Source organism: Electrophorus electricus, chromosome 19, assembly GCF_041902795.1.
Source record: "Electrophorus electricus isolate QZ-2024a chromosome 19, ASM4190279v1, whole genome shotgun sequence".
In the NCBI taxonomy this organism is placed as follows: Eukaryota; Metazoa; Chordata; class Actinopteri; order Gymnotiformes; family Gymnotidae; genus Electrophorus; species Electrophorus electricus.
In genome coordinates this window covers 11,797,488-11,809,635 of record NC_137515.1, presented here as the reverse complement: position 1 = coordinate 11,809,635, position 12,148 = coordinate 11,797,488, and the positions used below count along the sequence as shown (strand labels likewise).

The following is a 12,148-nucleotide window of genomic DNA, read 5'->3' as shown; positions in this document are numbered from 1 at the left end:
CGATTGAACCTCTGTATAGGTGACTGCTTAGTGTACTCCAGTGAGCATGTCAGGAAGCTCCAAACAGTAATCAAACAAACATCCTAAATCTTACAAGCCTAAAAAATAGCTAGAGAAAGTGCCTGTGTGTGTGTTTTTTTCTGCTTCTCTTTTCCTTAAATATGAGACTAGCTTGATGATGCTTGGAAATTCGTTAAGATGCTGAGGACTGAGAATCCTTTCTTGGAGGTGTGGTCATATAGCACTCAGAGAGACCTAGAACATGATAAATATGCTGTGAGGAATCGGGAATAGAACTAGCTGAACGGGGGAATAAATCAGGATTGTATTAATATTATGCTGCTGTCAGTGGAGAAATGCTTGTATGATTAAACACGGAATATTAGGTGATTAATCAAAATATTATTTCTCCTATTAGAAATTACTTAAAATTATTGGACTAGAGGTTACATGGAAATTTTATTATACCCACCCCATCACAATCATTGTATTGTACATAATAAACAGCCTAATTTGAATGGGATTCCAGAGAGCAGAGTTTTAGAGAGCTGCTTTGGTTATCTGTAGGGGGGAGTGACTTGTAGAGCTCTATAATAGGGCATTAATTTATATACACATCAACCCTAAACACTGCAGATAGTCAACACAGCGAGAGCTGCTCGGTTTCCAGGAGAAAAATCTAGCTCAACCATTATTTCTTACTTATGATGTGAAGACAATGAAAGCAATCTACTTAGAAGCTATGGCAGGATACTTGAACTGAAGTCAATTCGCAGTCATGCTTTGCACATGTGGGTTTATATTAAGTGCCAAAAGAAGCCAAGATGCGAATGACAGGGACAGATCGTATTTTCTGCGGTTTGACTGTTGTTGCTGCACATGAGCCAGCCCTCTATGGAACATAGAGCTTGGATGGGGAGAAATTGAAGCCATTTATTTGGGCGAAGAGAAAACGGCTGTGTGGCTTGACCCAGGCATGGCAGCAGAGAAAGTGTTTTCACCTTTTAAATTCCCATAATTTGCCCCGCAGTTAGATTTTTCCAGCCTGTCTCGTTTTGTGCTAGTCCCATGCTTTATTCATCAAACATTCAAAAAAAGGAGAAAGAAGAGGGAATTGCACAGAAAGCCCATTTCAGCCTCTACTTTTTAGCCTGCCTATACAGCCTGAAAGGCCATCAAGCCTGATTTTTTTTTTTTTTATCCTGATACCAGTGTGTGTTCTAGGTGGGAAGTGATTTATCAAAAGGACACTTCTTGTTCGCAGGTGGTAGTCTTATGTCCGTTCGTGGCTATCTCGTTTAAAAGCAGGAGGTATGTGACAAAGCGGGTCTGCATTTGTCTGGCCTCTTGGAAAGGTAGGACCTTGCTCAAAGACTTGGCCACATTCATCATTTACGGCTAATGGGTCTATAATACGTCGTCCACCGAGCAGGCCTTTAGTGTGCACTAGCGGCTAACAGAATATTAAGATCCCCTGGATGTGTGCTCGCTCTTGTGGCGGCTGTTAGAGCTTTGGCTGGGAGCGTGGTCCATGCTTCCTTTCATGCTGCTTTCTTATAGTCAGACTTGCCGTTTCCTTTTTCCTTCACCTTTTTAATTCTTTTCATCTTTTCTAAGAGAGCTGCTGACAAGTGTATGCTTGATGTGGTGCGACTGAAGGAACTGGGACTCCGTTTCCTGCGCATCTCTGATTCTACCGCTCCGTTAAGATATGACCCTGTTTTTTGTTTGTTTTGTTTGTTTGTTTGCATTTCTGTTTGTGTTTGCTGTAAAGCCAGGAAGCAACAGTTTACCCCCAAGTTACTTTTTTTTTTTTTTTGCATTGTGACAGAAAGGGCACTTCCGATAGCTCTTGTTTTACATTTTAATTCTTCCACCCTCTGGCCTTCATGCGTTTGTAAAAGGATACTGCAAGGCTTGACGGGAGCAGGAGTTAATGTATTAGGGGTGAAACAGGAGAGCGACCGTGGCAGCACAGAGCCCAGTCTGCCCTACTGTTGCCAGCCTTTCCTCCCCCTGCTGGGGAGTGCCATCACGTCTAGTATAAGCACAGATAAGTGACCCCTTCCCAGACTGCATTTAAGAAAACATGCGGTGGTCGCGCTGTTATCACCTCTCAGAGCTTTTTCCAAACCCAATTTAACATCTACAACAACAGATCCCCTGGGCTGTTAATTATTTAGCTGCTTGTAATGCCATGGTCGTCATAGGGTTTTTAAAAATCTTGGTGCTTATGAATGTGCAGAAAGAATGATTAATATCTTAGGCTTGTGCGCTCCCATTTCTCTTTCACTGTTGTTTTGTTTTGGTATGCCCTGATGTGTTTAATCTCTGTAGGTGCAGGTGTGCCCGCTGGCCTGTGCTTTGAAAGCGTCTCAGAACCCATTTTGTTCCTGTGATGCCTGTGAAGCTTTGTAATCACAGATGCTGAAATGAAAAATTATATGTCATTATTTAGTAATTAGTTACAATCATGCCGTCTTTGTTCATCAGTTCATGAATACTAATAAATGCGGGGGAATTAGTCATTAATCGGATAACTAGTTTCACATCAAACATAGAAACGCTAAATTAATTTGTTCTTCAATATATTCTTAAATCAGTAATGTAGCTTCATCTCTCGATATTTTGCCAGTTAAACACAATAAAGTACCCTTTATTCTGCTCATCCAGAGTTCATCTGGAATACATACCCAAGTGTCATTTAGTCTCAAGGTGCAGTTTGTTAGCAGAAATAATTAAATATTCATTCAGAAATGATGGAGGGGTGGTCATTTTATAGCCCTATAAATCATTGCAATGCATTCATTATATGAATGTTTGTTTAATTTGATTTGTATTTTATTCCACAGCTCTGTTCATTCATGCCATTCTAGTGTTGACTTCCAGCTCCTTTTTGACACTTCACCTCAGAATGTCAGATATTCTTTTGTCTTTTTTTATGACCACCATGATTATTAAAGATAATTTTTGGCGATTAGGCCTGTGAGACTGGTCATCAGTCTCCTTGGCCTTATTCGACAGCCAGATAATTGTTGGGTGCAGTCATCTGTCAGATATTTCTCATGGCCTTTAAAAAAAGGAGTGTAGGTTTTCAATTACTTTAATTGCTATAATCAAGTCTGTGAAATGAGCAAGAATCAATCCATTAAATGTTTGGAAAGCAACCCACTGAAAAGTTTTGGGGAAGATTTTTTGGCAGTGTGTTTAATGTTGGAAGCTTCATAAGGACAGAGAGGCACAGGCAGCTGGATGCCAGTGCTGAGTGCATTTACAGTGGCTAATCCACAAGGTGTTGGCCAGAACAGGCAGCAGGGTCCACAACGTAGGTAGGCCGACAGCATGCAGCTTCATAATCATGTACACCAAGGTAAGCAAAGGGTTAGTACTAGAGATGGGCAAAGGGTCAGTACTGGAGATGTGCTGGTGATGAGCAAAGGGTCAGTAATAGGGATATACTGGCAGTATACTGGAAATGAGCAATGGGTCAGTACTGAAGATGAAAAAAGAGTCTGTGCTGGTGGAACAAAGCAGGTGAACCTGGAGGGCCAGGGCCTGGAGTGCAGTCTCCTATACTGAAGTCTCCATGATAGAAGCAAATCTTAGTGTTTTGTTTGCAAGCATCTTAACTGGTCAAGACCAGGATCTTAACTATCCAAGACCAAGACTAAATCGATGAGTCTGAGTTAAGACCGACCCCAGGAAATTTCAATATCAAGTGTTCAATTCAAGACCATTAGTCTGAATTCAAATTACAATTATAACTTGAATGGCTTACAACACAAAACCTTTACATCAGAATTTTCAGTTTTTTATCCTTTACCACTAATGAATAATTAATTAAACAAAACCAAAGAAACACTAAAAGCATAATTTCATTTTGGCAATATTTCATTACCAGATACAAATGCCAGCCATACATTTTATTTTTACTTTAGTGCTCATTCATATAGTCTGTGTTCTGAACTGGTCTCACGAAATACATTTCGCCTAGTGCTTAAGACTAACCCAAATGTGTGACTAGACAGACCAGGCTCAAGCGCAACACCACCAGCAAAACCAATCGGCATGTCACATTCTTATCAGGGAGTTCTGCACTGTGCTACTGCCATACTATGATAACCTCATGTTGTCAATAAGTTTTCCATCATCAGGAGAAGGTTTGCACAGGATTTAGACATCCTCCTTAGCGTCCTCCATGGCTCTCCTGGCAGTCCATAATTTATGTGACAGTCTTCAATGTCTTGGTCCTTAGCCTGCACACAGAGCTGCCAATCACAAGAATTTCTGTCTGCAGAATTACAGTAATTCTACCCTGTGTATTGGATTTCTACTTTACCTCATTAATCACTGTTTCACATGCTACTAGCACTTTAAATGGCACTACCTAACTTAAACTACTTCTTCCCTGTAATCTCATTAACAACTGACAGACAATTATTATGACTGGACACTGCTCTGCTGGCTTTGCCTTCAGTGATATAAAATCATACAAACCCAAAAGTCAAGAGTAGTTTTAGTATAATTTATGTATGTTGTAATAATTAATGCATACATAAATTATGTAAGGGTAGCTCAAATTAGTCATGGCATTCTAATTCCATAACCTGTTTTCCGTGGGTGTAAACATACCATTTATTGGGCTTTACTGTGGAGATGCATGACCTTCTTCATGCAGTCTTGCCTACCTAACTTGCTGAACAGACTGTTGGGCTGTTTGCAGAGCAGCAGCGAGAAGATGGAGGCGTTCTGCACCTCCATGGGCCACTGCTGGCCAAGTCTCTCACCCTGCCACACACCCTGCCTTAGGCGAGTTGGAGCGTCTTCAAACCAAAGCCCATGCTGCAATTAATAACTCCTCGCAAAGCCCTGCTCCGACCTGCTTCGTCCCCGCCTGCTCAGACCATTATCTCCGCTTCCACACGCCCACGCAGTGGAAGATTTCCATCTGGCCCTCGGTCCCGAGCTGAGCGGCACTGATTTGTGCCGTCAGCGATGCCACTGGCAGGTTTGCGGACTCCTTTTGTCCTGATGTGCTCCTCGGTACATCACTAGCCTAACTGCAGGCTTAGTAGCTGCATTGCTATTAGACTTCATTAGAGGTGATTTAGAAATAGCCAAATGATGATAATGGGTCAGTGATGTGGTTAAAGGTAATACTTTGTTAGCTATATGTGATGTTGTGATGATTAATAATTAAGGCAAGAATAATTATTGAAGTGTACTTAATGGGTTCTCTGCATATGTGGTTCTAGACATACATAGGCAGAAATTGCTTTTGACTTCTAGTTTTAATGTGTTTATGCTTAAGCAAATATGCTGCACATGTGCAGGACACGAGGTCACGTGGTGTGGCATGGCACGGCGGCCGTTGTCATGGACGCCACATGCGATCGTCTCGTTGGAGGCCATAGCCCAGATGTCGTTTTGGACGTTATTATTCACTGTTCAATTTCTTTAGTGAGTTCCGGGGTGGGGGGGTGGGGCATGGGAAGTGCGCCAAATCGGTTTGACATGCTCCTTGTTTATTGACTTCAAAGACCACAGACCATTATTGAAGGTAGATAGTCAGGCTGTTCACTGAACCTGCAAATCCTGCAGATACTGATCAAAATAGCATAAACTGTAGTTCAGGGTAAACGGTACATCTTTATTTAGAGTCAGCGAAAGAGCAGTTATACAAAAAGATGTGTGAAGATCAAAGGGATTAGAGATGGTTGGTAAAACTGATACTAAGCTGTGTTGAGCTTTTTCACTAGGTTGTCATTACATTCAGCTAAGGTACCTCTGTTAAAGTGCATTACTCGAAACATCTCCTTTTGCACATCTTTTTTGAACAGCCACTGTAAGGTAACCTCTATCCATTATCTTCAGTTTAGTAGGCTTGAACACCCCAATCATGTGAAGCGATTTTCTCATACCAGGGTCTGTCGATACGAATCTCCTTTCCCAATGGAGGGTCACATCTCTTGCCCACCATAACCCTCAGTCATTTAGATCCACAGGCCATTTCATCCCTGGCAGATGAATTATCCCCATAAAAGTGATGGTGACATCCATAATAGGCCTTGGTCAGGCTTATTTAAATAGGCGGCCAGGCATACAAAATTAGTCTTACACAGCTATTAAGGAGAATCTCGCTCACCAGCATTTAAAGCAACACTGCAGCCTGGTTTCCTCCACGCACTGTCCGATGTCTAAGAATGAATGCTTACGTTTTAAAACATTCTGCCATGATTGAGCTTACAGCAGCAAACTTAGACACCGAACGGTCCCAGCTGAACACTCCCTGGCGCCTCACGTGCTGCTTTGCGCTTCGCTACGCTCTGAGAGTGTGGAAACAGGTGTGGCAGCAGTGGGGAGTTGGGGCAGTGTGGGGGTGGTGGAGGGTAGGGAGTGAGGGATTGGGATGGAGGGGGGGCAGAGTTCATTCAGTTCCTGCTACGCTCAGCCGTGCACGACATCATGTTTATGGGCCTGAAGGTTTTGAAGTGACTTCCAGTGTGTTTTACCCAGTGTGAACCTGTCAAAATGAACGGATTAAAAGACTCTAGTTTCCATGTAAAATGAAATGTATTCAGCTGAGCATCCAAGAGCCCATCTTGACATATGTCTTGTATATGTACACAAGCCAGCTGTGTGGCCAGATGATGGCACAACATAATGCCTCACAGGTCATTCTGCATGTTCTGTGTACCTAACAAAAAATACTACAAGGTGCCCTTGACGGTAGGGTGTTCACTGTGAAGAGTACTCAGGCTGTTTAACATGGAAGCAGTAGCCAAGGATGAATAAAGATTTGGCTGGGTGTTAAAGGGAGCTCAGAAGAGCAGATAGAAACCAATGCATTATAGGCATTTTAGATAGTATACTTGCCCCATTGGACATGTGTTTGAAAGTACAGACAGTGAGTGAGTGTGTGTGTGTGTGCACATGTGTATGCCTGATTATTGCAGAGCCATTAATTTGACTAGTGCAAGATTCTAAACAACAAAGCCTCAGTGTTGTCAAATTCAGTGTTGGTTATCTTATAAATTAGAGCAACTGGTAAAAAAACAGCAAATAGCTGAAATGTGTACTAACCCCCCATAAGGAAGCAGTGATAGAAAAGCATGATGTGCATATCGTTGAAATGATGAAAGTCAGGGATGTGTGGACTGCTCCGTCCCCTAAGCTCTGAGTCCCAGCTACCCTGCGCTCTGTGGGTTCCTGACCGGCCTTGAGACTGACGCAGGGGGGCTCAGAGCTGGCTGCTGCACATCTCTCAGCCCAAGATATGAATTATTTTCATTATGCCTCTGTTTACACTGCCGGGCCACAATCGGGAAAGTTAAAACAGAAGTTATTTTCCCAATATGTCTGGGTAATTGACCTCCAGTGCAAGGCTAATAAAGAGAAGAAGTTTGGATCACCATGTGCCTCAAAGGCATGCTGAGAAACAGTCCATTTGTTTATCTTATTTGTTTTCACTTATGCATCTGCAGGCAGGAAAAGGGAGAGAGGAGGAGTGGGTTTTCTACAGCGGCTCCCGCTATCTCTCCCTGGGCACCAATTTCTGGAGACGTTAACTGTATATCAGTCAGTCCAGTTATGTGGTAGGGCTCATTTAGATGTCCTGCTAGGTTTACATGATATAAAGGAAGAGTGTGAGGATTGGACAACATAAAAGCTGGCCTTTATTTTGTTCCCATTTTTTTGGACCAAAATTGTTTACATTTGTAGGATCACGAGAATGGTCTTGATTTGGAGGCTAGTCAGGATGCTCAGCACATACAGAAAATGTAGTGATATGTTAAAGGGCTCATTAACATAGGTTAAACTGGGACATGTGAGCATGCCTAAGCCCAATATTACACTGACAATTAACCAAGATATATTGTGAAGCCTTATTCACAATGTAGTAAATTTTAATACTTTTAATGAATTGTCAGTTACAGTTGGTAAATTTAATTTGGGCACCACTCTGATTAACGGGGAAAATGTATTAATATTAATACATGTTTTAATGAATAATAATTCAGTCTTAACTCATAAAAGTCGCCAATTCGATATGTGATTATTTCTTGTCTACCAAACATGATAATATCACTCAGGACTCACAGGCGTAATAACCAAGGTATGTTTATTGAATAAGCAGAGATAAGAAAAACATGCAAAACAATCATTGACTAAGATTCCATTAATGACCAGGAGTAGCTTGTTCACTAGAATCATTATAATCACAAGTCTAACAATATAAACACATTAAAGTTAACACAAAAACTCATGGTTACAGGTACCCAGATAAGCTATTTAAAAAATAGAAAAACAAAGTAAATAGATTGGTTTACATAATCTATGGGAGTAATCAAATGAGTAATCTACTTATCGATCAAGACCAACAGGAAACTTATTAATCAACAAATCTGTAATAAGTGTGCCTATAGTCTAATAGGAGGATCAGGAGAGAAAGCCATTGTGAAGAGTTAAGTGGGGAACTAGTTAAGAGTTATGAGGCTGTCACAAGTGAGGGAAAAGAGTTAACTCATCTAATTTTATTAATAAATACTAAAGCTAGTAATGATACCAACTGGTAACATATGAGGGAAATGTCGGCTCTTACGACTTGCTGGCGAACAGTCTGGAGATGCACGAGTGTGTTCCATTGGATCATCCGTGTGGAGAGTGCAAGGGAGCGTCCATTTGACTTTGGGTATCAGGTCAGCGTGCCAGATATTAAGATCAGTCTTTCATCCAACAGCCTGAATGGCAATGATTGTAGCATCCTTGATGTGAGATTGTCTGATGATTCTGAAGCAGTCCGCTGTTCCTTGACGTTCTTGGCATACAGTGATGGGGTGGAGACCAGGGTTCTTAGACCAAGGAATTATACCTTTGGATCTTGCTCGAGTCAGAGTCACATAGACCTTTGTGGGCAGACCTCTCTGAAATTTCTGAAATTAGAGTGGGTTCTTTACTGGCAGTGTATTGGAATTCTGTATTCCAATGAATACACACTAAGGAAAATAAATTACATCCAATTAAAAATGGTAAACTAAGACAACCCAGTATTTCTAGTTGCTTATTGAGAGGTTACTGACTTGTTTAAGAAAGGACAAAAAAAATACCCCCCCCCCCCCCCCCAACAGACTCCACTCCTCACCTCTCAACTTCTCAACTCAACTGCTCAACCCAACCTCCAACAACTCAACAGAGTAAACAATAAAGAAATTTAAGAAATAAAGAAAATCACATATCCCTATCCATTTCTATCTCCTTGTCTTAGACTGAGGGTAGAGCATTTATATAATCAGTTTAATTACTTTCCTGGTTTCTAGATGTTACAAACTACTAACTTTAATATTATGTAATTGGTTAATATAGGATTTCTGGTAAGCACAACTAGGAATGAGTAACAATTTATTTACAATATGCATGAGGTAAGCAACTTACAGATGAGGTAAAATGAGTGGAAAATACAAATTAATCAAGGACAAGTAAGGAACAGAATAATGTGACAACAGCTATTTATAAAATAACAAGAGCATATATAACAATTATGTGTGCTCCTATTATTTTAAAATTATATTAAAATCACGATACAATATTGGTTGATTATTTGACAGTGGTAAGTTATTACTTTGTGAATATGTGGGATGAACAAAGTTACTTGCCCTGGTAGGAATTTGAGTCTAATGGAATGTATGGTCTTCCTTTTCACCTTGCCATCAATCAGTTTATGACCCTTAGAGAGAAGGGGGTTGACGGATAGGAGCCAGGCCATCTTGATAGCGGTGCCATTTATGGCTTTGTTGCTAATCCTCAAGGCACCAGTGTGTCCCAGGTCTGGTCTGTGGCCCAGGGATGGAAAAGGTTAGAACTTCATGAGGGGAATAATTTTTAATCTATCCTCTCTACAACAATTATACCTGTCTTTCAGTGGCTAGTTATGGCCTATCCTCCAGCTTTCTGGCTAAGGGCAAATTGTGTATGTGGTCAGTATAAATCTTGTATGAAGATTCAGCCTGTTAGGTTTGGAGTGAGGCCATCACCTTTTTCATTGTGTGAACTCTTCTTTACATGGAAAGTCGGATATAGATGAAATGGGCATACCAAAGAATGGACATGTTTGCTGCATATATGTTGCCCTGTGGGCAGTAAGAACAGAGAGCAAGGGGCTTCTATCGCAAAAGAAGATGGGAAGGGTTCACAGTGCTGGGTTTCCCTTTTGCTTTCTGACACCGTTGTCCTCATCAGATTTCTCTGTGTCAATTCCCCTCTTCTGTCTGACCTTTCACTTTACACTTTGCCCTTTATTATTATTAAGTCATATATCTTTCTCTGTATGAACGTCCCACAATCACCTTTCAGTTCTTACTCTTTTAATTGGTCTGGGTGAAAGTTTTCACTACACACTGGGATCCATGAAAGTCTCAATTACAAGGATGTCATTACATGTTGCTTCTTCTGAAAACATCATTGTTTTTCTGTTTTATTCGAGCTCATTAATTTGTCCAAAAGAAAAAAAGGAAAAAAAAAATTGTTACCCCAAAGGCTTCCCGATGAGCCAGGGATGCAGTGAGCTAATTAGCTCCAAGCTTTGTTGAGCGTTAACAAAGTCTTGACTAACGAGCAAATTCAGCCAATGGCACCTTCCGCTGGGCCGCACATTTGACCTCCCAGAACAGCCTGCCAGACCTGGGCATGTAGAGGTGTGCTTTATCTCCTATGCTTTCACAAGCGCATTAACCTCCTGCAGACCTGGCAACATTTGCTTACCCATTCAACTTTGCACAGCTTGTTCTGGTAACGTTGCAGAGGTTGTAAAATTAAGGTAATGTAGGAGGAGAAAGGTCCAAAGAAGTTAGTGCATAAGCAGACTACATTGGGTCAAGGTGGACTGATATAGCATCTTGACCAGGTTTTATGGGTGGTAAACACTCAGGGGTCCTAACATGAACCATGCAGTCTATAGTTCAGCCCTTGTTTCCGGGCTGATACAACAAACCCCAGATCTGCTCTTTTGCCAAAGTAATGAAATGCATTTCACATTCAGTAATGTAATCAGGATGTTGAAATGTGGAAATATAAATTCATTTGTTTAGTTGGAAACAGAATGAACAGTGCTACAGGAATGTGGAGTTATGAGACATGAATCGAAGTACACCCAGCAAAGTAGGGATGGTAACAAATAAAACTGTGTTAAAAGAATCCTGTCTCCATTCATCAGCACTGGTCTGCTCCAGCTATCTGTGTCTACTAAAGCGTCCAGGCAATTCTAGCTTCCGTTGTTTACAAACATATGTACATAGTGTACTCCTGCATTTGGGAAGGATGAACTATTTGAATATATTATTACTTGCCCATCATGTCTATTCTGTTTATTTATTATTTTTATTTTTATCAGTCATGACAGGACAAAATATTCAAGCATATAATGTTATACTGTACATTATGCCATGCAGAAGATGTGTGCATTCATAGATAATATTTAGAATTATTTAGAATTTCTAGAATTTCCTTTAGCCAGGGTGTAGAGCTACTATATCCAGTTGGCCCTTGAGAGTTTCTAGTAATGTTACAAGCACAGTTGATTAACCTGCCATGTTAATTACAGCAGTCTCTAGTGCATGGCTCACAAGGCTTTGGGCCATGGCTCTTTGTTGGATTACTTGACCTCCCAGTGTGATAAAATTAATACATTGTTCATAATTGTATTAGGGATGATGTCATTGCTGCCGTGTTTAAGCAGCAGTGAGCAGAGCCTTCTGAAGGCTAGATCGTCCATTTGCTATGCTTGGCCCTTGTGAGAATTATTACAGTTTCAGAAATTATTTACTATAGGCACTGTTTTTGTGGAGCTAAACCCTAAATTATTTTCTTTGGCCTGAATTAAAATGACTGACATCCAGTGGGGTCTCCTTATGATTTTGCACAATGGAGAAATTTCAAAAACAAAAGCCAAATGTAATCCAGGAAAAATCAACACAGGAGATGGCGAAACTTGAGACGTCCCGAAAAGATTGAAAATGTCAGCAGAGGAAATTAACAGCCATTTCAATGCAGCAGACAGGATGAATCAGATTTAACTTGCATGATATGCTTTTCGTTCATTATTATGTGTATAAGTGAACTGGGACCAGGGCCAAACCACTGGTTCTCACAGCCA

At 40.9% G+C, this 12,148-nt stretch overlaps 1 protein-coding gene across 2 annotated transcripts in view; it reads left to right on the top strand.

Moving 5' to 3' along the window:
• Positions 1 to 12,148, top strand: part of galt (galactose-1-phosphate uridylyltransferase) — a 54,592-nt gene that overhangs the window by 39,053 nt on the left and 3,391 nt on the right. The gene's annotated exons all lie outside the window — the stretch shown is intronic.